The following is a 25,832-nucleotide window of genomic DNA, read 5'->3' as shown; positions in this document are numbered from 1 at the left end:
ACTTCTTCACAAATAAAATTTTTATCATTAGAGAAAAAATTACCAGTAATCATCCCACAGATGTAATATTATCTACAGCTACTCTTAGTACCATTGATGTTAAGTTAGACTCTTTTTCTCTAATTGATCTTTCTGAGTTAACTTCAATAATTACTTCCTCCAAACCATCAACGTGTCTTTTAGACCCCATTCCTACAAAACTGCTCAAAGAAGTCCTGCTATTAATTAATTCTTCGATCTTAAATATGATCAACCTATCTCTAATGATCGGCTATGTACCACAGGCCTTCAAGCTGGCTGTAGTTAAACTTTTACTCAAAAAGCATCTCTAGACCCAGCAGTCTTAGCTAATTATAGGCCAATCTCCAACCTTCCTTTCATATCAAAAATCCTTGAAAGAGTAGTTGTCAAACAGCTAACAGATCATCTGCAGAGGAATGGTTTATTTGAAGAGTTTCAGTCAGGTTTCAGAGCTCATCACAGCACAGAAACAGCTTTAGTGAAGGTTACAAATGATCTTCTTATGGCCTCTGACAGTGGACTCATCTCTGTGCTTGTCCTGCTAGACCTTAGTGCAGCATTCGATACTGTCGACCATAATATCCTATTAGAGCGATTAGAACATGCTGTAGGTATTACAGGTACTGCACTCCAGTGGTTTGTATCATATCTATCTAATAGATTCCAATTTGTTCATGTAAATGGAGAGTCCTCTTCACACACTGAGGTTAATTATGGAGTTCCACAGGGTTCAGTGCTAGGACCAATTCTGTTTACATTATATAGGCAGTATCATTAGAAGACATAGCATACATTTTCACTGCTATGCAGATGACACCCAGCTCTATCTGTCCATGAAGCCAGATAACAGACACCAATTAGTTAAACTGCAGGAATGTCTTAAAGACATAAAGACCTGGATGGCCGCTAACTTTCTGCTTCTTAATTCAGATAAAACTGAGGTTATTGTACTCGGCCCTGAAAAGCCTAGAAATATGGTATCTAACCAGATTCTTACTCTGGATGGCATTACCTTGGCCTCCAGTAACGCTGTGAGGAACCTTGGAGTCATTTTTGACCAGGACATGTCCTTCAATGCACATATTAAACAAATATGTAAGACTGCATTCTTCCATTTGCGCAACATCTCTAAAATTAGAAATATCCTGTCTCAGAGTGACGCTGAAAAACTAGTTCATGCATTTATTACTTCCAGGCTGGACTACTGTAATTCATTATTATCAGGATGTCCAAAAAACTCACTGAAAAGCCTTCAGCTAATCCAAAATGCTGCAGCAAGAGTACTGACAGGGACTAGAAAGAGAGAACATATTTCTCCTGTTTTGGCTTCCCTTCATTGGCTTCCTGTTAAATCCAGAATTGAATTCAAAATCCTGCTTCTCACATACAAGGTCTTAAATAATCAGGCCCCATCTTATCTTAATGACCTTGTAGTACCATATCACCCTATTAGAGCACTTCGCTCTCGCTCTGCAGGCCTACTTGTTGTTCCTAGAGTATTTAAAAGTAGAATGGGAGGCAGAGCCTTCAGTTTTCAGGCCCCTCTTCTGTGGAACCAGCTTCCAGTTTGGATTCAGGAGACAGACACTATCTCTACTTTCAAGATTAGGCTTAAAACTTTCCTTTTTGCTAAAGCATATAGTTAGGGCTGGACCAGGTGACCCTGAATCCTCCCTTAGTTATGCTGCAATAGACATAGGCTGCGGGGGGATTCCCATGATGCATTGAGTTTTTCCTTTCCAGTCACCTTTCTCGCTCACTATGTATTAACAGACCTCTCTGCATTGAATCATATCTGTTATTAACCTCTATCTCTCTTCCACAGCATGTCTTTTATCCTGTCTTCCTTCTCTCACCCCAACCGGTCGCAGCAGATGGCCCCGCCCCTCCCTGAGCCTGGTTCTGCCGGAGGTTTCTTCCTGTTAAAAGGGAGTTTTTCCTTCCCACTCTTGCCAAAGTGCTTGCTCATAGGGGGTCATATGATTGTTGGGTTTTTCTCTGTATCTATGAAGCGCCTTGAGGCGACTTATGTTGTGATTTGGCGCTATATAAATAAAATTGAATTGAATTGAATTATTATTATTATTATTAGTTATTTTTGCCTTAACATGCAAAACGCGAACAGTTCTCTACTGCCAGGGGCACAGTGCATAATCGGAAATTATGGACTATGTAATACAACATACATTATAGCATAGAAAATGTTATATGGGATTATACAGACTCAGTATATACTGTACAAGTACATAGACAAACTAAATTAGCTGAGGCTGACATGAAAAAAGGTTATGAAATACGTTACAGTGTGACAAATTTTAGAGTAGACTGTTTCTCCGCACTGTACTCTGACAAGAATTATAGCAGTCAATACGCAATAATATGGAAATGTAATTTTTACCATTCAGTGACCAGGCCTGCATTGCAGCGTGCATTAAATCACCAATTAAAGCACCCATAGTCAGTTTTAAGAGCGTAGCGATCATCTTTCCATTGGTTTAATTAGGCTAATTAATTGCTATTTGAAACATTGCTCATTGTAATTACATTTAATCAAGGGGTGACCTATTAGATGGCGAGAATCATAATGGTTGTGAAGAAGACCTTTCTGCTGGTTACTTAAGCTTGACTGACTCTTGATGAAAAGAAGAGCTGGTATTTTAATTCATATTGTTGATGTAGTTAGACCAGACTAAAATAAAACAAACAAAGACCTACTTCTGAAAAAAAAAATCAAAGGAATAGTTCATTATTGCAAAGGCACATTTTTGCAGTCTTTCACAGTCAAAATACGTCTGTGCAAAAATTCATTCACTGAAAATTGGATGTATATCAGAAAACATCAGCTTACATCAGTTTTCATTTATAATGCCCCATCTTTAGACCACTTGAATTACCTAAAACGGAGGGAAGTTCCTTCCATTTAAAGGGGTCATTACTATTTTGTGTTAGATAGTGGATGAACTAAGCTGCACCAAGGCCCAGTATAAGAAGTTGGGGTTAATTTGGTACTCTAATAGAGCCTAAGAAAAAATATGGAGTCGAAAACATAAATAAGATTCCTTTAAAAGATCACAGACCATCATTCTTCTGAGGGAATTTAACCACCCTCTCTGAACATTATGCACCTGATGAGACAGGCAAAACAAAACTGAACATGACGCACACAGGACAAATGACTATCAGAATAAAGCAGGAAACAAACAGAGGCCAGTCACAGGAAAACATGGAAAACACACAGACTCAGACTGACTGAATACAGGGAACGGGAGACAAGACTAGCAAGACAGAATGAGGACAGAGAAACAGAGAAACCAGACAGACAAAAAAAGAACAAAAACTAGACACACCAATGTCAGAAATACACAAATCCATGATGTTGTAAATAAATGTTTTAAGTAATTTCTAATTTTTAATGACTAGTCTCATTTTTGTCCAGAGTGGATGCCCATGAAAACGTTTCCCAGTCCAGACTTCCAGTTTGATACAACACAATAACCAAATATCCCAACTGGGAAGTGTTAAACTTAAAACTTTCAAACAATCTCTTATTTTCATTAGGATGGAAATAATTACGACAAAGAATCTTTCAGACATCAGCCAAATCCACATTTTATACCCAATGATAGCAGACCTCCATATAACATGAGAGAGGAGATTGCTGTGATGAAAATCACTGCAAAATGGTATCTGCAAACCACAAAGTACAAGACCCAGAACCACTGGCTTCACCTGCAGTTGAAGTACTGCAGAGGAAATTTACAAAAAGCCATTCAAGAGCTTCAAGAACAGCTGGGAGAGGCTCGTAGGAGCAGACCCGAGTCTAACACTGAGGAGAACTTCACCCCTGAGGTGACTGAAGCTTCTGTTGAATACAGCAAGACAGCTAACACCACTGCAGAGCTGAGTCTGGAGACCTCAACACAAACAGCAGAAGCTCCACACACAGACTCCACAGAGCTGAAAACAACTAAGAAGCAGCATGAAGAGATCGAACAATTCTCAAAACTCAAAAACATCAGGAAGAGGAAGCTGCAAAACGCAAAGAACAAGAAGAGAGCATCCGCTGTGAGATCGCAGAGCTCAAAGCCAAACTCTGCGCCACTGAGGCCCTGCGTGAAAAAAGGATTTGAAGACACAGAACTTGAAACAAGAGCTGGAAAAGACCAAAGCTTCCTACCTGGAAATCGTAGAGAAGCAAAAATAGGAGAATGCAAACATCACAGAGAAACAGACGTAGAAAAGATCGTACTGCGGGAGACTTTGCAGTCTCTGCAAGAGACAAGGAAAAAACAAGAAACAGAGGCCAGCATTACTGAATTAGAAAATCCTCAGGACCAAAATAAGACAGGACAGGAGCCAATAGCAGAGAAACAAGCAAAAGTGGGGAAGCAAAGAAAAAGAAAAAACCCAAAAAGAAAATGAAGCGCATTGACAAAATGAAGTTTTTCCTCCCCACTGTCACCCAAGTGCTTGCACACAGCTTGTTTTTTTTCTTTTATTCAGTTCAGTTCAATTCATTCAAAAAAATTGGAATTGTGAAGATTGAATTTTGTCTGATTTAAAAAGTATTTAAAATGTCAAATTACCACAACGCAACAGCAGAAATAGTTTTTTGCTCTGTGGATAGTTTCCGCTATATCTGTGCTGTTGATGCCTTTGGGGGCATTTTTTATCAGTTAACCTGTTTTGGTTTTATCTCTACTAGCAAGCCCCCGGGCTCCACGCGGGAGACGGGGAACAAACAAACATATTTACACACCTGTAACCATGACATTCCTTATGAAACAGAAAACTGGACACGTGACAGCAGTGCGAGAACTTTTGTCACTCACATCACTCATACTTCAGTACAGGAAGATGTAGTTCACTGTCAGCTTTTACAGCCACGAGTGAAGGATCTGCTATCTGTTTAAAGTCAACACAGCTACAGTGCACATTTGTATCATCCCCTGTGTTGTGAATTTTATGAGCCATGTATCTGCTGATACATATGAGAAAGCAGCTTGCAGTGATGTATCTTCCTACTGCCATGCGGGCACGACAAACAGACAAGAAAAAGATCTATAACTGTAACAAGACACTGCATTTTTTAAATTATTTATATAAGAGCGTATAAGAAACATTTAGGATTAGATAATGCAAGATATAGATACCTCTGCATTTTACACAGTCACATAGAAGTGAAATCACAGTTCATTCTGATGAGTAAGTGAGAAGAGCAGCAGACACTCAATATCTCTCAGTACAACCAGTCCAATAGCTTCTCGTAAGGACAGGATCAGGTCTCACAGTGGAGGGAGCAACTGTGGATATAAATCCAGCACACACACTGTTTGAGAAATACACACATATATCCAAGGCTAAAGATTTTGGCAGGAATGGGAATGGCATGAATAAAGATTTTCTGTTGTGCATGCTGAGGAATTATTTGTAGTCTCTTGTTTAATTACAAAGCTTCTCATTCATATGTCTCTCTTTACACTGTATTCTCAATTTCCTAAATATCATCTGTTGTTTTTCATCTCCAATTCTCACTGTTTCTATAATACCCAGATGGTGTTATTATGTCATGATAGCAGGTGTTTCATTAAGACTTGTAGTGCTGATACTAAGGATTGAGAAATTTACAGACAGGGAGATTTTGATGACCCGGGCTACGCATCGAATGGTACCTCTGAGACAACGCATGATGATGTCTTTTAATTCAGCCTCAATTGGTATCTGGACAGAGTCAGGTCATCACAATCACACACTCCAGCAATCAACATTTGTATACATGCAATAGTGTCGTAATGTGTCGAAAGCCTACATTAGCCACACAGATATGGGAAATGTAGATACAATTACAGTGCCTTGTGACGTTGAATATCTGAACACAGTGTTACCCACCACCACTGCTGTAACTGATCACTATGGCCGTTCACAGAAACAACATCAATGTAGCTTTTTTTCTGCTTCAGGGTAGATTATGTTCAAGATCTAAGAAACCACTGATTACTGATCAAACACTTCTCTGGAAATTAGTGTTACAGTCTATCAAAGATCCCAGTTTGTGGATAGTAAGAGGGCATATAGCTGAGCATGAGTGACATCCATCCATCCATTCTCTTCTGGCTATCCCAGCTGTCGGTCGCAGCCGGTCGCCAGTCTGTCGCAGGGCGCATTTCTTTCATATAGTAATTCTACAACAGCAAAGCCATGTCCTTGCTGACCAGAGCCTCCTCAGTTCAAATTCTGTTTTCCTGTTCTTTAATCTCCTCCACTGTGAACAAGAGTTTTGCAGTCACAAGAATAACGCTACTGTCTTAACAATACAGCCAAAGAATTCATTAAATAAATGGATTAGTGTTATACTTTTTTAATACTACTTTTCAATATTTCAATACTTTTTAAATACTTTTTAAATTGTACAATTCATCCATGTAGTGGTGGGGATTTTTAAAACTTGGATTTGTACTGCTCATATATATACAAAAAAGTCCCACTCCCTGGAGGTGGCATGTGTGCTCCTTAAACTCAACCTCGATTAGAGGCCGTGGACTCTGAGGGTTCTGCACAATATCTTAACTGTTCCTAGGACTGCACTCTTGTTACACAGACCTCTGATGTTGTATTGTCTTATGTTCCTGCTCAGGTGGTTGATGTAATGTCTAAGAGGAGTTTCCATGTTGTGGTGAGAGAGGTAATTGCGGTTGGAAAGATCCGTCATGATTACAATTGTTATTCCTTTAGGAATAGAATAGAAGAATAGAATCAAACTTTATTAATGCCTTGGGGAGGTACCCTTAGGGAAATTATGATTAGAGCAAACACCAGTTCATGTTAAATCCAAAAAAAGACAAAAATAGGTACAGTAGATGTAGGTCATGTTTGGTGATGGTGCTGTTCATCTCTTCATTCCAGAGACTGGTTAGATGTCTGCCTTTGTGATGTTGACTGGTTCATGCTCTTCATCTCACTCTCCTAGATGTTTTTCCAGCTTTCCCCAGTTTCAGCTATCTCCTTCTGCTTTTATTCACTTGTAAACCATGGATGGTTCTTCAGAGAACACATTTATTGCCTTGGCTTCTGCCTCTCTGATATTTCTCTTTAGCCCAGTAGCCAGAGCTCTGAGTCTTTGCTTAGCAGTTTCTTGAGCCTCAGTTATGGACATCTCGTTGTACCTCTTTTCCTGTTTCTTATGACGTATTTCTGCACCTGAGTTAGCCTCCAGCATTCTTCCCCATGGGGGTTTTCCTCTGTTGCAGTAGCATATACGAGCTCATTGGTTTCAGTGAGTGAAACTGGCAGTGGGGATATTGCATAGGGCAGTATTCACATCTGCAAGCGTCTCCTCAAATGCTCTTGGTTGGGTGGCTCCTGTCAGCTGGACCACAATTTTCATCCTTAGTCTAGATGCTGGGCATCATGCAGTTCTGGCCTAGCCCGGGAACCCTTAACGGATACATAGAAAAAAAAAATAGGACTTACCGAGTTGATAAAGAACGTTGTGCCACCACTCAGTGTGATTGCTCTTATTAAGTATAGTGAAGACAGATAACAGGACACAGGGTAAGTTGATGTTGCTTCATAGTACAGGCTCCATGGTACAGGATGTGGTTCACCTGTGAAATATTCAAATATCAATTAGGAAAAAGACTGACACAGATCACCCAGTGGTGCTTAAGACCTCTGCATGTCACATTGATGAAAACTGCATAATTTTGTTTCTCTGTGGTTCCCAGTTTCTCAGCGCTGTCTAAGTAATGTTTTAACTGAAAATGTTCACTGCTGTTATTTCCAGTGTTTGCGTTTGATGTTATTAATCGGCATTAAAGCATTGTTCAGTTCATTATGTATCTTTACATTTACTGTTACCTGTTTTTCAGGATTTTCCACTCTTAACTAAAGATGAAATGTTTATGTTAAACAAATCTATGTGATTTGTACAAAGCAGCGTGGGAGAGAAAATGCGATGTTTGCTGTTTAATGTCATATGTATGTTGTATTATTTTACTGTTGGTCAAGGCAGCAACAGCTAAGCCTCAGATACAGACCTTTAAGTCTTAAAGCCAAAAAGCCAAAAAACACGAGCAAAAATAAGTTTATGTTTACAAAGAATAACAGGACTAAAGACAATTTAACGAGAGCGCCTTATTTTCACTACAACAGTCAATAAAATGTCTCTCTTAGTTTAAAAACTTGCCCAAGCTCAAACTCATGGCTGCGCCTTTTAAACCCGCTCTTAATTAGGTAGAAGTTGCCTAGCAACACAGCAGAAATTGTGAATGTGATAAGAAAAAATGTATGATGTTTAAAAGATCAAAACAAGCCATATGTTTAAAGGAAGAACTCATAATGCTTCAGTTCAGGGAAAGTCAGAACCGAGACATTAGTAAGATTTCAATGTCATCTTTCCATTTTATCTGACTCAAGCAGGATAGCATAAAAACTTTCAAGCTGAATTTTATTAAACTTGTTGGTAACGTGTAAAATTAAAGGTCCTAAGTGAAACATCAGATGAAGGATCTCTTAAATCTCTTGAACCCCCCCCCCCCCCCCCAAAAAAAAAAAAAAATGCTATTAGTCAATCAAGTCTTAAAAATGATTAAACTAAACTAATATTGATAATACCACCTAATTTCATGAAACTTGGAGGAGCTACTGCTGCTATTAGACTGGCAGGGGCAGTGTGAAACATGCTGCTTCCCCAGTTTGTTAGTGATTCAGACATCGGCCACTTTATGTGTGAGATTTGACCCTACAATGAATGGAACCTAATGCAGGTTAGTCAGTTGACTATTTTTTGATAGTTACCTTAATATTTGGGTAATTATGGTCTATGGGGACACACCCACCACTTTTTAATCATATCACATAATTATCAAAATATAGTTTATAAACTGTGAGTCTGTGTTTGGATCCCATTTTAATGTCTTAGAGGCTTCCTCTCCTTCACCGTTTGCAGTTTTTCCCCCTTATGTTTTCACTGTTTAGGACATTTTCCAAAACAGTCATATCTTTTAGTGAGGTGAGCAACTGAAGGGGCAAAGACATGAGATTGTTCTATTAAAATAGTCATATTCAGTTCATATTTTAATAGGGAAATGAAAAAGAGTGCATGTTAAAAGGGGCTGAAATGGCATTCAGTTTATTGGCCTTTGGCAAATTATTATTACATTTAAAATTCTTTATTTAAAAATGAAATCTCATTGAGATGGGGATTGCTTTGTGAACAGAAAACATACAATCTGAGACTAGACAGACATAAAACAAAACACAAATACATACTGCAGGTATATTGCAAATATAACCTTTAAAATATTCTGATTAAAAAAGAGAGAATGTAGTTTCTATTTTTCATTCAGTTCATTTTATTTGTATAAAGCAGTTTTTTTTTAACCTAGTTTGGCTAAGTTCAGCGTTATTAAGAGGTGCAACTTGTGCTAAAATGTCCTGTGACCTGACATTGTAAGTACTATATTTAAATGTACCAAGGGAGAAGAGGAAATTGGGCATTCTTTGAAGTAAAACTTTATAAATAAGAATTGTGCACGTTTTTGTTTGATAAGACAAAAAAGATCAAACCTTTTCGTCTAGGATCAAATGGTGAGTGAGAAGTATTTGGACAAGAAAAACATAGTAGTTTACCAGATGTTTTCAGGTCTCGAAAGCTATTAATTCATATGAAATAAAACATGAAGGCAGAGTTTTACTGATGGCTAAGGTCAGATTTTTTCTCTGTTCTGTACTGTAGGTTTAAGGACAGAGAAATAAAGGGTCAAATTCTTAAAACTTCTACCTAACTGATAGGTCAACTAAAATAGACAGAAGAAGACATCTCTCACATAGAGGCCAGAATTTCCATCACTGTGCCCTGATTTCACTGTTCCATCAAGTTTTCAATATAAATGGAGACTGGCTTAAGCTCGCCTGCCGTGTCAGATGGTGCACACAGGGACAACAGGACGAGATGTAGACTGTGATTAACACTTCTGATATCCACCATCATTTCTCAGTTCAGATGGCTTTTTTCTTCTATCCTTCTTGGCCTTTAGATGTAAGATAAGATGAAACTTTAATGATCGCCCTGGAACGGGGTCAATGGAGCCACAAACAGTAACAAGACAGAGCGAAGAAATAGAATACAAAGGCGAGAGCAGGCCATATAAATACATGCAGACAGCGAGTATGAAATAAACTAGAAAAAAATACTCATATAGGCGATAAATGGGTGGAAGTACACAAAATGTAAACAGCATTACTATAATGTATTGAACAAAATTACGTATACAAACATGAAAATGTAGTTCGTTTAAAAACAACAGTAATAAAGCAGTCACTGAAATGACAGCTCTACAAATGTTGTTCTTTAAAATGTCTATAGGGATGATTTAGTTTGAAGTATTCATGAGCTGACAGAGTTTTCCTCAGAACTGCAGGCAGGCTGTATCATTGACTGCTAACTCCTCTATTTTTCATCAAAGACTCATCACCAAAGGTTGAACTGGAGACCTCTAGGTATGATATTCGAAAGGAAAAAACACACAAAAAAACAACTCTAGCTGCCGTCTGGGATGTCTTGCATGTTACACCTTCACACAGGCACTTAAACATGAATGTGAAGGCAACAATCAAAACAAACTGAAAAGGTTTTCACACTGTGAAGCGAGGAGAGGCTGGTGGAGAGGGTAAGGCATGTATAGTAACTTACAGTATTCGACTAATATAAATATACGTATATGCTATGTGAAAAAGGCAGTGAATGCTGGTGTTGTGAAAACAGCGGGAAGTTAGTTATTGTTGTTTGGACCGACAATTTACCTCACTGTAGAACTGCCCTTGAAAACCATTAGGGTATTTGACATAAAAAGTTTTACTGATGGTATAAGGTCAAACAGAAAGAGAGTAGTGACACCTCGTGACACCTCGTAAAAAACATTTTTAGATACTTTTCATGGGGGAAAATAAGCAAAAATGGCCACAATCACAGAACTTGAAAAAGTTGATATCTTGGCTGCCATGTGTAAAAGTTCTTCATCATTTTATATTAACTAAAAGGATACCCTTGCTTTGCCTGTGAATTGTTTGTGATTGAGCAATGAGCTTATTTTCTGCCTTGATCTGTAACAAATCAGTGAAAAAAGCTGAGGAGTCATTTATTTCCCCACAGGAGTACCCACCAGGACCCAAATTCAGGTCAAACTGAGTACTGTGTTCAGCGGCACTGGCTAATCACCACATTAGAGCATCTGATTTGCTTTTCAGTGTTTTTGCAAAATGCAAAGCTGAGCTCAAAGTACCACAAAATGACAGACATGGAATAGCTGTTTCTCACTGTGGCAAAACCACTGGAATCCTTAAATGGAGTTTAAAGATCGTTCTGACCTTTGAACTCTTGAAAATGCTTTTCCCCTCAAGCAGGAGCACGCTGCGTGACTGCTGTTAAGAGTTCATAATGTACAGAAGCTGCTGGGATAAAATCTAATTTGGACATTTGTCCCAGACTCTGCACTGCAGCTGCATAATGAATCCAATAAACACAATACACAACTGCCAGGCACTGATGTTAATGGGAACTCCAGAAGTGCTCTAGAAAAGGTGGAGGTCTAGCAGTGTACATTCAGTGGGACTTGTGGTGTAATTGCATTGTACAGTAGATGTTAATGCAGCCGGTCAGTGTAGTTAGGCTGATGGCAGCTAGAGGGCGAGACCGGTGTGTTTCTGTAGAGAATGTTATGTTATGTGGGGGCAGAGCAAGAACAAGAAAATAAAGTGTGGTTATGAATCGTACAGTGGACCCGCGTATAATTGAATAACACGACATGGTGTCAGAAGTCCTGTACTGATCCATATAACCTCGACTGAACGAACCTGTGTCTGGCGGAGCTCGACACAGGTTTGGAGTGGTCCAAATGGATACGGAGGTTCGAGAGATTCCGTCTCGCCAGTAATTTGAACGTCAGCTCGGAGGAAAACCAAGTCAACACGTTGATTTACTGCATGGGAGATGAGGCGGACGATGTGCTTCGCGGTCAGAGTTTAACAGCGGAGCAAAGGACAACGTACGAGGGGGTACTAGATGGTTTCCAGGCTTTTTTCATTGTGAAGAAAAATGTGATCTATGAGCGCGCCAAATTCAATATGCGCCGACAGGGAGACAATGAGACAGTGGATGCTTTTGTGACAGCACTGTATGCGCTAGCAGAACATTGCAACTATGGAGTGCTACACGATGAGCTGATACGTGATAGGCTCGTTGTCGGTCTCACGGACAAACGACTGTCAGAACGCATGCAGCTTGACCCAGATTTGACTTTGCAGAGGGCTATCAACATGGCGAGGCAAAGTGAAGAGGTAAAGCGACAACAATCCTCCTTGCGAGGTGACTCTAGAGGTGAGGCTAGCGATGCTAAGTCAGTAGATAGAGTGCATAAAATCAGTCGTAAGCCTGTTAGAACCAAACTGCTCCAGACTGATAGTCGTCAAGCTAAAACACGTGGATTCCGAGAAGACGGCAGAAAAGGGCCAACCTGTCAGAAATGTGGTGGCGCTCCATCCCATTCAAAGCAGGATTGTCCAGCGAATGAAGTGAAATGCCATGCATGTGGAAAAAAAGGACATTACAGGCGTGTATGCAGGGCACCAAAAACAGTGCATGAGGTTGAAGAGGATGAACATGGTTTGTTCCTGGGCAGTGTTAAGTGTGAGGGTGAGCCGTGGACTGTCGACTTAAGCATAAACAACAAAAACGTGTCATTTAAAATTGATACAGGAGCCGATGTGACAGTCCTACCCCTTAAGGTGTTTAAGGAGCTCTACAGACACAACCACCTCCCCAGTCTCCACAAATCAACCAAGGCTCTGCTGGGTCCTGGGAGGAGTCGCTTGGATGTCGTTGGTGTCAGTGAGCTTGCACTGAGGAAGGGAGACAAAGAAATACTTGAGGATGTCTTTGTCATCAGACACCTGCACACTGCTTTGCTGGGGAGACCTGCTATTAGCAAGCTGGAGCTTGTGGCTCGTCTGGAGAGCATAACTATAGAGACGCTTAAAAAGTGCTACCCAAAGCTGTGCAGTGGTCTCGGTGAAGTACGTCAGCCGTACGACATCAAACTGAAACCTGGAGCTCAACCTTTTTCCTTGAAGACGCCACGGAGAATCCCGTTGCCTCTGATGGACAAAGTTAAGCAGGAGCTGGCCCGTATGGAAGAACTAGGGGTGATCAGCAGGATTGAGGAGCCAACTGATTGGTGCTCAGGCATGGTGGTGGTACCGAAGAAGACAGAAGATGTACGCATATGTGTCGACCTTACACACCTCAATGAGTCTGTGTGTCGAGAGAAGTACATACTGCCATCGGTGGAGGAAACATTGGGCAGATTGGCTGGTGCCAGCATATTCAGCAAGCTGGACGCTAACATGGGGTTTTGGCAGATACCTCTGACGGAAAACTCAGCCAAATACACCACTTTCATCACACCGTTTGGGCGCTATTACTTCAAGAGACTGCCCTTCGGGATTGCTTCAGCACCGGAGCATTTCCAGAACAGGATGGTCACAGAGGTCACAGATGGTATGGAAGGGGTGGTTTGCCACATGGACGACGTGCTGGTCTGGGGCAGAACGCAGGAGGAGCATGACTCTCGCCTACACGCTGTGCTGGGCAGGATCCAAAAAGCTGGCATCACCCTGAACATTAACAAGTGCGACATCGCGAAACAGCAGGTGACGTTTTTAGGGCATGTTCTCTCAGCCAGCGGTATCAGCCCTGACCCAAGCAAGACCCAGGCTGTGAGGGAGATGAAGGAGCCACAAAGTGTGAGTGAGTTAAGGAGCTTTCTGGGAATGGTTAACCAGCTTGGAAAGTTTATCCCACAGCTCGCAGAGAAGGACAAACCTCTAAGAGACTTACTGTCTAAGAAAAACTGCTGGAGATGGGACATTGACCAGGCTAGAGCATTTCAGAACCTGAAAGATGCGCTCACATCACCGCCAGTGTTGGCCATGTATGACCCAAGCCGTGACTGCAAGGTGTCAGCGGACGCATCATCGTATGGCTTAGGGGGTGTGCTGCTTCAAAGATGGGACGAGGAGTGGAGACCCGTTGCCTACACGTCACGCTCCCTCACTGCAACGGAACAGAGATACGCTCAGGTTGAAAAGGAGGCTTTAGGTCTGACCTGGGCTTGTGAGCGGTTCCGCAACTTTCTTATTGGCAAACACTTTCAAATGGAGACAGACCATAAGCCGCTGCTAAGTCTGCTGGGGGCACAAACTCTGGATGCGCTCCCTCCCAGAATTCAACGCTTTAGGATGCGCCTCATGCGATATTCCTACTCGATTTCGCATGTAGGCAAACACCTGTGGACAGCTGACACGCTCTCACAATCTCCAGTGAAAGCAAAAGAAACACTTCAAGACAAGGAGTTGTTGGAGAGCACAAATATTTACGTGGACATGTTGATGGACAATCTGCCAGCTAGCAACAATTTCTTGGAGCAGCTGAGAGAAGAGCTGGAGAGGGACAGCGTATGTGCTCGCGTGATGCAGCTGTGTGAGGAAGGATGGCCCACACATTTCAACAGCGAACCAGAGCTAAGACTGTACTGGGCAGAACCGGCGTTCCTCACCGTACATGATGGTCTGCTAATCAAAGGGGACAGGTTGGTTATACCTGCAACTATGAGAAATGATGTGCTCACCAGACTGCACGAAGGTCACCAGGGAGTGGTTAAGTGCAGACAGCGAGCACGACAGTCGGTTTGGTGGCCAGGGCTAAGCCAGCAGATAAATGAGCTTGTCCTTAACTGTCGGACATGTTGCCAAGTGAGAGAAAACCACACAGAACCGCTGATGCCATCACAGTATCCGGGGCGGCTGTGGCAAAAGCTAGGAGCCGATCTGTTTATGCTGAGAGGGAAAACCTACCTTCTTGTCGTGGATTATGCCTCAAGATTTGTTGAGATTGCCCCTCTCACACCTTCAAGGTCAGAGGACGCGATCCATCATCTCAAAGGGATTTTTGCACGACATGGGATCCCCGAGCAGCTGGTAACAGATAATGGGCCACAGTTTTCAGGGGCAGCTTTTGAGACATTTGCAAAAGTGTATGGCTTCTGTCACATTACAAGCAGCCCGAAATATCCCCAAAGCAATGGCGAAGCCGAACGAGCAGTTAAGACTGTCAAGAATCTATTGCGGAAAGCTGTTGATCCACACTTGGCTCTGCTCGCTTACAGAGCCACCCCACTGCAGAATGGCTATAGTCCAGCCCAACTCTTGATGGGGAGACGGCTTCGCACCACAGTGCCAATACTGCCATCTCTGCTAGACGCCGCACTTCCTGATAGTGTGGTTGTCACCCGGAGGGAAAAGGAGAGGAGGACTAAAGAGGCACAGTCATATAACCTTCGTCATCGCGCACGCAGCCTCGACAGTCTCACTCCAGGCCAAGAAGTGTGGATAACAGACCAGAGAGCCAGCGGCACCGTTATTGGAAGCCACTCCACACCACGATCATATCTCGTGGAGGGACCTCGTGGGACAATTAGGCGGAATCGTCGGCATCTTGTTCCCATGAAACACTCTCCAGACCAAACTGAGAGCAATAATGGGGAGCCAGAATCTGCAGAAGCCGGGGAGCAGTGCTCCACGGACATGCCAGAGACAGTTTCTCCAGAGCTTCCATCTACACCCAGAACCAGATCCGGAAGAGTGGTTGTGAGACCAACCAGATTGGACTTATAACGGATAAGATGGAAAGGACTGTTTTATACAAGAATACCCCTCTTTCGTAGTATTGTTTGCACAATATGGGTAAAAGTGTAAAAGCTAAAAGGTTGTCATTTTCAAATATGCATGTTCAGAAGTTGGGAAATGCAGGGGGTGTGACAAGTTAGCATGTAAGAATTTGTGTTACTTAACGGGTTAATTAGAGTTAAGATTTTCATTATATAGTATTCCTTACAGGTAAGCGCAGGACCAGACCTTCCAGCCACGGAGGCAGAATAACCCTCTAAGGTCTGGTGAGTCAATGGTAGTCTACCCATTGATTCTAGAAAGGGGAGATGTGGTGTAATTGCATTGTACAGTAGATGTTAATGCAGCCGGTCAGTGTAGTTAGGCTGATGGCAGCTAGAGGGCGAGACCGGTGTGTTTCTGTAGAGAATGTTATGTTATGTGGGGCAGAGCAAGAACAAGAAAATAAAGTGTGGTTATGAATCGTACAGTGGACCCGTGTATAATTGAATAACACGACAGGACTTAATGTCTACTGACCAAACTGAGCATCTGAAAAGTTGCTGCTTTTGGTGTGACACGTCACTGACTTTGTGCAGATACAGAACAAGGCTATTATACAAACTGAGAGAGCTTGATGATTTGTGTTTGTCATAACCAACAATTTTCCCTGAATTCAACTTTGATCAGCTGTACAGCAACAAAGATGAATCACAGATTTATTAAGTTTCACAAGCAGATTGATGCAAATTGTGTCTTATTTTTATTCATGTATTTAAATCAGAGTTGGAATCACTGCGGGTGCCAATAATTCCAAACATCCTCTGGTTCTGCCTTCTAAATATGAGGATTCAATACTTTGTTTCTTTTCTTTTTTGTTTCTTTTTGACATTTAAAAAAAATGTTTTCTGATATTTCATTAATTACAAATAATTACTAATTATTCTTAAGTAAGAATTATCATTGTCGTAACCCTGTTCTAAATAGTTGTGCTAACATATCTGAAATTCAGCACCCATGAGTCTTTCTGATGGTACACATCACTGCCGTGCAATATGGAGTGCTATTATATAGTACTGTGGAAAGATTTTGAGCCATCCCTCATCTTTTTTATATTTTGCTTCCAAAGAACCAGAATCTCTTGTATTTTTTTATTGGTCTTGAGCTAGCATTTCTCAGGATTTCTGAAGGTCTTTTAAAGTTTTTCTTTGTCTTTTGCTGATTTTCACTCATTTTCAGTCCAGTCCTTGTACCTGATCAACATTACTTAAGGTGTGTGAGATTATCTTGACAAAGAACAGAATAAAAGGCAGCCAGAGTCCAAAGAAGAGCTTTGGATTGTCCATCAAGAAACCTGGAGAACTACTGCTAAAAGCTAAAGGCTTAAGAGAGTGCAGACTGTGTTGAAGAATAAAGGTAGTCATGTCAAATATTGACTTTAAAGCTCTGGACTGACTTTGCACAGCACTCTGTGTCCTAAATTATAATGTGGTTTTTAATTGTGTGTTTTTCTTTTTGTAAATTGTGGCTTGCAAATGACTTGCTATTTGCAAGTCATTTGCAAGAATTATTGCATCAAAGGTGTTCATTACTTACCCTTAGATAACTTATGCAACATGCAAAAGGGTCTTAAAAACAAATAAACACTGTAAATATACTGTAATAAACTTTGTATATTTAAAAAAAACAAAAAGGAATACTTGATTCAAATTACACATTTCTCATTAAAAAAAAACTTTGCAAAAGTGAACCATGTCCATTTTAAAAGTATAAGACTGATTTTGGCCTGTTAATGTTATGGTGATCTGTTATTCTTTACATGCATAAAACAATCCGGGCCTCCCTCTGGACCCCCCAGAATCAGCTGTTTTGTACAATACCTTTACTATACTTTATGAAGCTTTGTGAAATTTTACCATCCATACTATAATGTTAAGGTTTAATCTCTGGCTCATTCAGAGAGCCTAACTCTGGATATTAAAGTGACCCTGGGCAAGATACTAAACCACACGCATCCATTGGTCAGTGAATGTGCATACATTAGATAAATAAAAATGCTTGTAGTTAAAGGACTTTGAGTGACTAGACAGACTAGAAAAGTGATATTTCACATGGTAGTCAGTGTTTACCTTTGAGCCCCACTCCTTACTCCTAGTTTAGTGTATATCCTGTGATGGGTCCTGAGGCCCTAAAGTGCTGTTTATTTTCAGGTCTTCACATTCAATTCACGTAAACCTGAACTGTAGTTGCAGTGGGAAAAATAAAAATAATAAAAAGTAGCAGATCAGTCCTGTGTGAATCTCTCTTTGATTCAAGAGTTGTGGAGTTTGAGTAAGAAAACATTAAAGAAAAAACAAGCAAGCTGATAAAGACTGATTTTTTGTGCATTTGCAAAAAGAATCTATATGTCTTGAAAATGCATTTCTTTTAAAATGCATATATGTACTTTAACACCCTCGTATTGTAGATAACAAGTACACACAATTTTTGCAGGGAAATGTGTGCAGACATAAATATGTTCGCCTTATCACCGACTGCAGGCAGAGGAGTCTTCGCACAGTGACAAAGTGCACAATGCCTGCATTGCGTTGCCCATTCTTCCTATCACCATTGTCATCTGAACGTTATTTATAGATAGAGGTGGCATACATTCAAGATAACATGTCCAGCGGTGTGAAGTCATTCATTCATAAAAGATATCAGCTATTGTTAATCAAAGTAAAGTACCGTGTTCACTCTGTTCTATTTATTCAAGCACTTTTTCCTGATTCCAAAGGACATGCAAGAATAGCATTCATTGAACAGGAGCCATGTGCATATGTCTTCCTTTTTAATCCAAATATGTTTATAATAAAGCAGCTTAGCACACAAGAGCACTCAAGTATGCAAACGTGAGCGCACACCTGCCTGCACAGAGGCCACAGAAAGAGCTGGAACCGAATATTTCCACTGCTAAAAAAAGGAACGGATGATGATGATGATGATGATGATGATGCGGCCGCACTGGTAATTATGGTTTCTAATGTGGGACCAATTATCAACAACCATAAAGCTTTACTGCTGCCAGCGTGCAATTAGATTTAATTAGATGTTGGAAATTTGACTGTCAGAAAGAAGACCTAAAGAATAAGTGCTTTTCTCCCAAATGTTGTCTGTTCTTTGAAATGTTAAACTTATGCTGATTGATCAGTGAAATAGTCCAAGCAATAAAGCCGGAAGTTTAATGTCATACAAGTACAAATTTAGGCATACGGTATATTTTTGTGGGGTTTTGAGACCAAAGTGTAAAGGCTAATTTGGATGTGAGTGCCACAGGATATTATATCAATAAACATGTGTATGGCTTTACTTTCTCCAGCCATTGATTCTTATGATATTTTCTTCATTTCACAAAAACCTGACTTTAAAAAAAAAAAAGGTCAAACATGGTGAAATGAGAACATAACTTTATTAGGAACACCTGGCTCATTAAATGATAACCCAAATCTGCTCTATGGCTAGAGATGAGATTACTGTGTAGGCCATCCTAGTACAGAGACAAGTGCAACAATCATTTTTATGATTTGAGCTTTATCCTGTTGGAAGCAGCCATCAGAAGATGGGTACACTGTGATCATACAAGCTGTGGAATTTAATGCTCGATTTAATGCTGTTATGTAATATTCTGACCCTACCATCTGAATGTCCCAACATAAATCAAGACTCATTAGACTGAACGATGTTTTTACAATGTTTTGTTGCCCAATGTTTGTGAGCTGGTCCAAATTGTAGACTTGGGGTCCGTTCTTCGTACCTCGCTTACTACATCCAAGATCAAATGACACATCCAAGATCAAAGCATCGCGCTAACTTTGAGCTCGCTATTCCGGTTCTCCGAACACACCTGTTCTTGACGATTAGTATACCTGGATGAAGTAATGTGAGATCACTGGGTGGCTTAAAAGGGGCTACGCATCGATAGTAGAAACATTGATCGGCAAACCTTTGATTGGTCGGCGAAAATGTCGAAGGAGCGCGCTCGGTATTTTTCGGCAGCAGAGCAAGAACTCTTGAGTGAGGGATTTCAGGAGTTTCAGAGTTTAATTAAAACGCAAGGGAACGCTGCAAAAGCTGCAAAAGCAAGGAGAGAGGGCTGGCAGAAAGTTGCTGACAAATTAAACTCGTAAGTAATTTAATAATAATAATAATAATAGATTGGATTTATATAGCGCTTTTCAAGGCACCCAAAGCGCTTTACAATACCACTCTTCATTCACTCTCACATTCATACACTGGTGGAAGCAGCTACGGTTGTAGCCACAGCTGCCCTGGGGCAGACTGACAGAAGCCAGCCTGCCATATCGCGCCATCGGCCCCTCTGGCCAACACCAGTAGGCGGTAGGGTAAATTTATTATATTACACTATATTATATTATATTATATTATATTACATTATATCCTCTTTCACATTAGAGCCACGACAGGACCCACTAGAACATGGGAACAAGTGAAAGTGCAATATAAGAATATTTTACAGAATGGTAATATTTATCACTTATATTGCTTTTAGTCTCTTGGAAAAGAACCCCTGAAATAATCTGTTTGTTTGTTTATAACAGCAACCAAGAAAAGGGCAGCGCAAAAAAAGACAGGTGGTGGTCCTGCACCCCCTCGTCAACAAGTTGGTTAAGTAAATAATACCCTCACCGGAAAATCGATATCTCTCAATGAGCACACTGTCGCGCTGAGCTAAAGGATCCTGTCTGTCCCGCAATATACGCTGAGTTCTGAAAACTCTCCTTATCAATCTTGCACCTTCCGCAATGGGTTGGTCGCGTATACGGACAGGATATGACTGCGACAGACTTCCCAAATCCACCTTCGCTTTTATAGCCGTGGTCTCTCATCTTGATTACACAAAGTAATTTACAATTACTACTCTGAAATATGGATTTAATAATCTGTAATAATCAAATACATGTAATAGAATGATTAATAGTACATTTCCCTTTTTTTAGGAAATGACCTGTATGTATCTGTATGGAATCAATGAAAGGTTCAAGTACTGCATTAACTTTAGTTACATTGATAATATTTATTTATGGTAAAACAGTGGTAAAATATCGCTGTTGCTTTCGTATAAATGAAGCGGACATACCTGAGTGGCCGCGATCTAATCCTGTTTACATAAAGTAAGCCTGCTCCCGAGCAGGTTTACGCTTACGGATCTGTTGCTATGACAGCAAGTCCCGGATGAGCTTTGGAGAACCGAACGATCCAAGATCAAGCGAAATCGTCAACAATCAAATCCAGCTAACTTACTTAGCGAGGTAGGAAGAACGGACCCCAGGTTTCCTGTTCTTAGCTGACTTGGTTGGCACTCCTGTGGTCTTCTGCTACAGGAGCCCATCTCCTTAAAGGTTTGTGTTGGGAATTTAGAGATGTTCTCTGCATGCCATGGTTATAATGAGTAGTTCTTTGAGTTACTGTTGCCTTTGTATGGGTTTTAAGCAGTCTGGCTATTCTCCCAGGAAAAATCACAGTAGATCAGCAGTTTATGAAATACTCAGATCAGCCCATCTGGCACCCACAAAGATACCACATTCCAAGTCACTTAAATCATCTTTCTGCTCAGTTCTGATGTTTAGTTTGAGACTTACCAGGTTGTTTTGACCATATCCACATGTGCTGAGTTGCTGCCATGTGATTTGGTATTTGTGTTAACGAGGGAAGTATGGTAGGTACTGGGGTTTGGTTAATTGGTGATTCTAAATTGGCCACAGGTGTGAATGTGAGTGCAAATGGTTGTCTGTCTCTATATGTTAGACAGACTGGCAACCTGTCCTGTCCTGGTCCTGAGCCATGTGAGACATGAGGTCAGAGCTCACTTTTGACTGTCCACTTAGTGAGAGCTGTGAATTCTGCTTTATTGCTGCTACTGCAGCAGTGATGAAGTGGGACGTAAAGCAGTTAAACTCTCTGCAGTCACTCAATACCACTCATATTTCTACAAGGATTTCTTCATATTCATACAACTAAGTACATTACAGAGTCTTTAATAGTCAGAAACGTTATGTTGGCTTGAAATACAATATCTCCCTCTTCTGTTACTGCAGCTTGAGGTGGTTCCACAGAAAAGGAGTCTGAAAGATGAAGGTTCTGCCTTCAGTAAGCCTGTAGTCTGAGAGCAAAGTGCTCTGTTGAGGTGGTACTATGAGGTCTTTAAGATACAATGGGGCGTGATTAATCAAGGCCTTGTATGTGAGGAAAAGGATTTTAAATTCAAGTTTGAATTTAACAGAGAGTCAATGAAGAAAAGTCAACATGCCTTCTCTTTCTAGTCCCTGTCGGTAATCTTGCTGCAGGATTCTGGATCAACTAAAGGCTTTTCAGGTGTTTATAACAACTGGCTGATAATGAATTACTGTAGTCCAGCCTAGAAGTGGTGCTTTGAGCTTTCTTTAAAGTTCTTCATTTTTCTTCTTTTCATAATTCTAAATACAGTCTAAAAATCTGAAACAGGAATGCGAAGGCTAGTTATTGTGGAAAAGAGAGTCAATTATAGATAATACAGTTATTTTAACTGTATGAATTCTTCCTATGGCAAATATTGGTAGATTTATTTATTCAATGCTGAAAGTCTTCAGGTTACTCTATAGTTTTGAGAAGTCGACTGAAATTAAGATTGATTGACTCTAGGAGACGAGGACAAGGATATCTCATATTGCCAGCATGCAGAGAACAGAAGAGAAAAGGATGATGACACACAGGAAGAACAATGAACTTTAACCAATTAATAGTGCAATCTGAGGTGGTGGTAAACGTGTTTATAAGGTTGGTGGCTGCAGGCAGAGACTACAATAGATCCTGGCTGCAGGTAAAGTAATAAATCATCTGCATCTTATAGTTTATGATTTGGGATTGGATTCAAACAATGTTTATGTTTTGACAGATAGCTGCAATAAGTGGTTCACTGAATATGGCAAATAAAGACAGACAGACTGAGCATCCTGATACAGTAGATTATCATATCAGATCGTATTAAACCGCTTCCAAATGACTTTTACAAAATCACATAGAGCAGAAGGTAAATAAAAAAAAATATGAAAAAAAGGATGCTGCATCATTATTTTAGCCCTTAAGCGGAAGCAATAGTAACTGATTTGTTGTTTATTATGTCAGTCACCTGATTTGGAAAAAAATGTGTGTGATTGTGTTTGTGTGTGTGTTTGTGTGGGTGCTTTTACATATTTAAAGATATATAAATTCATAATTGTCCATATGAATTAGGTTCTCTTAACTCCTTGTCTGATGAGGAATATTATCAGCAGTGTTATTCCACTTTCAGTTGTCAGTGTGCAAACTTCCAAGAAGCATGACTCCAAATGTTCCAGGATTAGTTAATGTTGCAGTCGATGTCACTGAGGATGTGCTTTTTGTTAGCTGTCACCTTGGTTTCTGTACAGGTCTTGTCAAATCTTGTGATCACAGACATCAAAGTTCCAAGTTCTGAGAGATCTAATTTCTTTGCCACAATTTCACCATCTACATCTTGACTGTTTGTAACTTAGTTCATTCTGATTTAAAAGTTTACATATTTTTATCTTAAGAAACCCTTTTTACTGAACAGTATGAACCTGTAAGTACAATTTAAATGCAAGTGAACAGAGACAAACTGCTGGTCACAAACAAATGTGATTGGCGTCACTTTGTTTGGCATGCTGCCTTACTTTGTCAATATTTACTGCTCACAGTTTGATCTTAGCTCCTATTCTAAGTTCGCCTTTCCCTTAATGAGATTTGTTCTGCTGATTCTCCGTCTGCTTCAGCTGACAATAACCAGGAGCCATGCAAAGGCAAGCCAGTCGGGCTTGGATCTGAACTGAGACACCATAATGAGCCCAATTTCACAGCCTCCACCACAGGAGAGCCTAATGCCTAATGTCAGTAACCCACTGTGTAGTAATCACTGTGCACGTCACTCTCTAATGCTACTTCCTCAAACATACACACAAACACAGATATGGAGACATGTACACTCGTATGCAGACAAACAACAGTGTTGTCTGAAAAGAAAAATGTTTCATTATGCTCTTTTACCCCAGATACACTAATGGCCAATTATTTCTGATATTTTCCAGCAGTAAAGCTAGCTAGTGTTTAAACCGCAAATACCCAGCAGACTTTGTCCTGCGAACTATGTTGCTTCATGATAGCTTTGTGTAGAAGAAGAATGCTCGGGCAGCTAGTGAGAGATGGGGTTCATCCACAATCAGCACAGCTTCTCTGCAGCACTGACATTTGTAGGATCTAATAAAGTATATAGCTGTATTTCTCTTTCCATTTAAATAGGAGTTGGCTTTCATCCTGGTTCTTAGCTGGTAGCTCTTCAATATCTCCAGCACATTGTTTCCCACTGAAATTTATTGTAGCACTGAAAATGCCTAGGAAACTAGCTGGACACCACAGCACTAAAACTCTTCACTAAATCTAATACCAGTGAAATTGCTTCAGGTTGACTGCAGGTCAACTTCAGAGCAGAAAGATCTTTGCCTGGTGCTCAGACACATGCGTTTTTCACACTGAAACTAGAATCTACCCAAATTTAAAAGTAAGTGGACCAAACGTCATGACCTCTGTATCGCAGAAATATGATGACTACAACCCGGTTCGATTATTAAGGATTTTATTTTATTTTTTACAAGTTGGATTTGTTTACTTAACACATGAGCTCAGACTCATCAAAGCCACAGACCTGTGCAGTGATCATTGTCAGGTTGAATGTGTGCTGTCATGAGTTATAGAAACTGATGGATCAATAAAAGTGTAAAAAGAAAAAAAAGAGAAGGACACAAGTTTTTGTCATTTTCTTATTCCTATTTATAACAATACATTAAAATTTCAACCCAACAATATCAATATTCATGTCTCTTAAAACTGTCATCCTTCCTGTAATCACCGAGTTTGATTTTTACATTGAGCATCAGAAACTTCAGCTAAATGGTTGGGCACAGCTTATGCACCACACCACCACAGTCTTAACTGTTTTAACCTACTTCCTGAGGCAAGAGGAAGTAGAGAAGCATCACTTGCCAGCCACAGACAGTGAATCTAAAGCTTGTATACTCAAAAATACACATTTATCGGCCATAATAGGCTTAATCAACAAATAAAATGTTAAAGATGTTCAACTGTGTGGAAAAATTCAATGATTTATGATGAGAAGACATTGTTCCATGTAAACTGTCATGGTCAAGGATGGAGCAGAAAGAGAAGAGGACAAAGTGAATCCTATGGACTAGAACACACAGAAAGGCAATGGTGCATTTAAATGTAAACACATTTGCCAAACAAGTGAATGATGCTTTGTTTATTTCTGGGAGGAGACAGAAATCCCTTTGCGGTTTCATCCACCATATCAAACACAGTAGACGGACTGCTTCTAATGTGGCAGTTTTCTACTCTATGTCAGCACTCAAAGCACTTTATACACAGCAAATTCAAAAGTGTTAAATGTTTTGGTGTTAATAGTCTTCTTGCAAAAGTAGAGTTAATTTTACTCTAAGCAGAGTCACATTCTTTTAATGTAACTCTGAGGTGTAAAATGATAGTAGTTAAAATCGAGTGTTAAAAATGAGTGTTTCTCTGTCAAATCTGGAGGTGTTACAATGGAAACATTAACTCTTGACCTCTTAACTCTGAACTCCTAGAGGGGCTATGACACCAATAGAGTGAATTCACAGACTCCGCCCCCAGCACGGCTCCAATCGAAGCTGAAGTGAAGCCGTTTCAGAACATTTTGCTCTACATATTTGAGTTGTTTGCCATGCTTGGTAAGTCATTTTTTCAAAGATTGTTTCAATTATTTCTATTAACTTTTACTTCTGTGGCTCTTTGGAGTTGAGACAAAGCTGTGTGAAAGGCATTAGCCATGTTGCTCGCTGATAGCATAATAGTCTGTTTTAGCTAGCTGAAAGGTATTGTTTGCGGGCAAATATCACAGCCTTGAAAAAAGCTTGCATGTGAATTTTCAGTCAAACTTTTGGTCAAATACACCTAAAACAATGTGTAGAATGTGAAATGTTGGTATAATGGTGCTACTTGAAGCCTGA

The 25,832-nt window shown here is 40.3% G+C and overlaps 1 protein-coding gene across 5 annotated transcripts in view; it reads right to left on the bottom strand.

The window, feature by feature from the left end:
* The window catches only part of LOC146547636 (beta-1,3-galactosyltransferase 1-like), a 292,164-nt gene that overhangs the window by 149,832 nt on the left and 116,500 nt on the right, over window positions 1-25,832 (bottom strand). For 2 of the 5 annotated variants that reach the window (XR_014890826.1, XM_085265582.1), the window contains exons 3-4: window positions 7,492-7,625; window positions 4,199-4,290 (exon numbers count right to left, since the gene is read on the bottom strand). The gene's annotated coding sequence lies outside the window, so the exon portion shown is untranslated. Of the gene's footprint in view, window positions 1-4,198; window positions 4,291-5,174; window positions 5,351-7,491; window positions 7,626-25,832 lie in introns of all 5 variants that reach the window. The other 3 variants (XM_085265581.1, XM_085265584.1, XM_085265583.1) reach the window with 2 other exon arrangements.

This window comes from Mchenga conophoros, linkage group LG23 (genome assembly GCF_057382185.1).
Source record: "Mchenga conophoros isolate Kocher_MC1m ecotype Shallow Benthic linkage group LG23, M_conophoros_male_GT1.1, whole genome shotgun sequence".
Taxonomy (NCBI): Eukaryota; Metazoa; Chordata; class Actinopteri; order Cichliformes; family Cichlidae; genus Mchenga; species Mchenga conophoros.
This window is presented reverse-complemented; position numbering and strand designations above follow the sequence as displayed.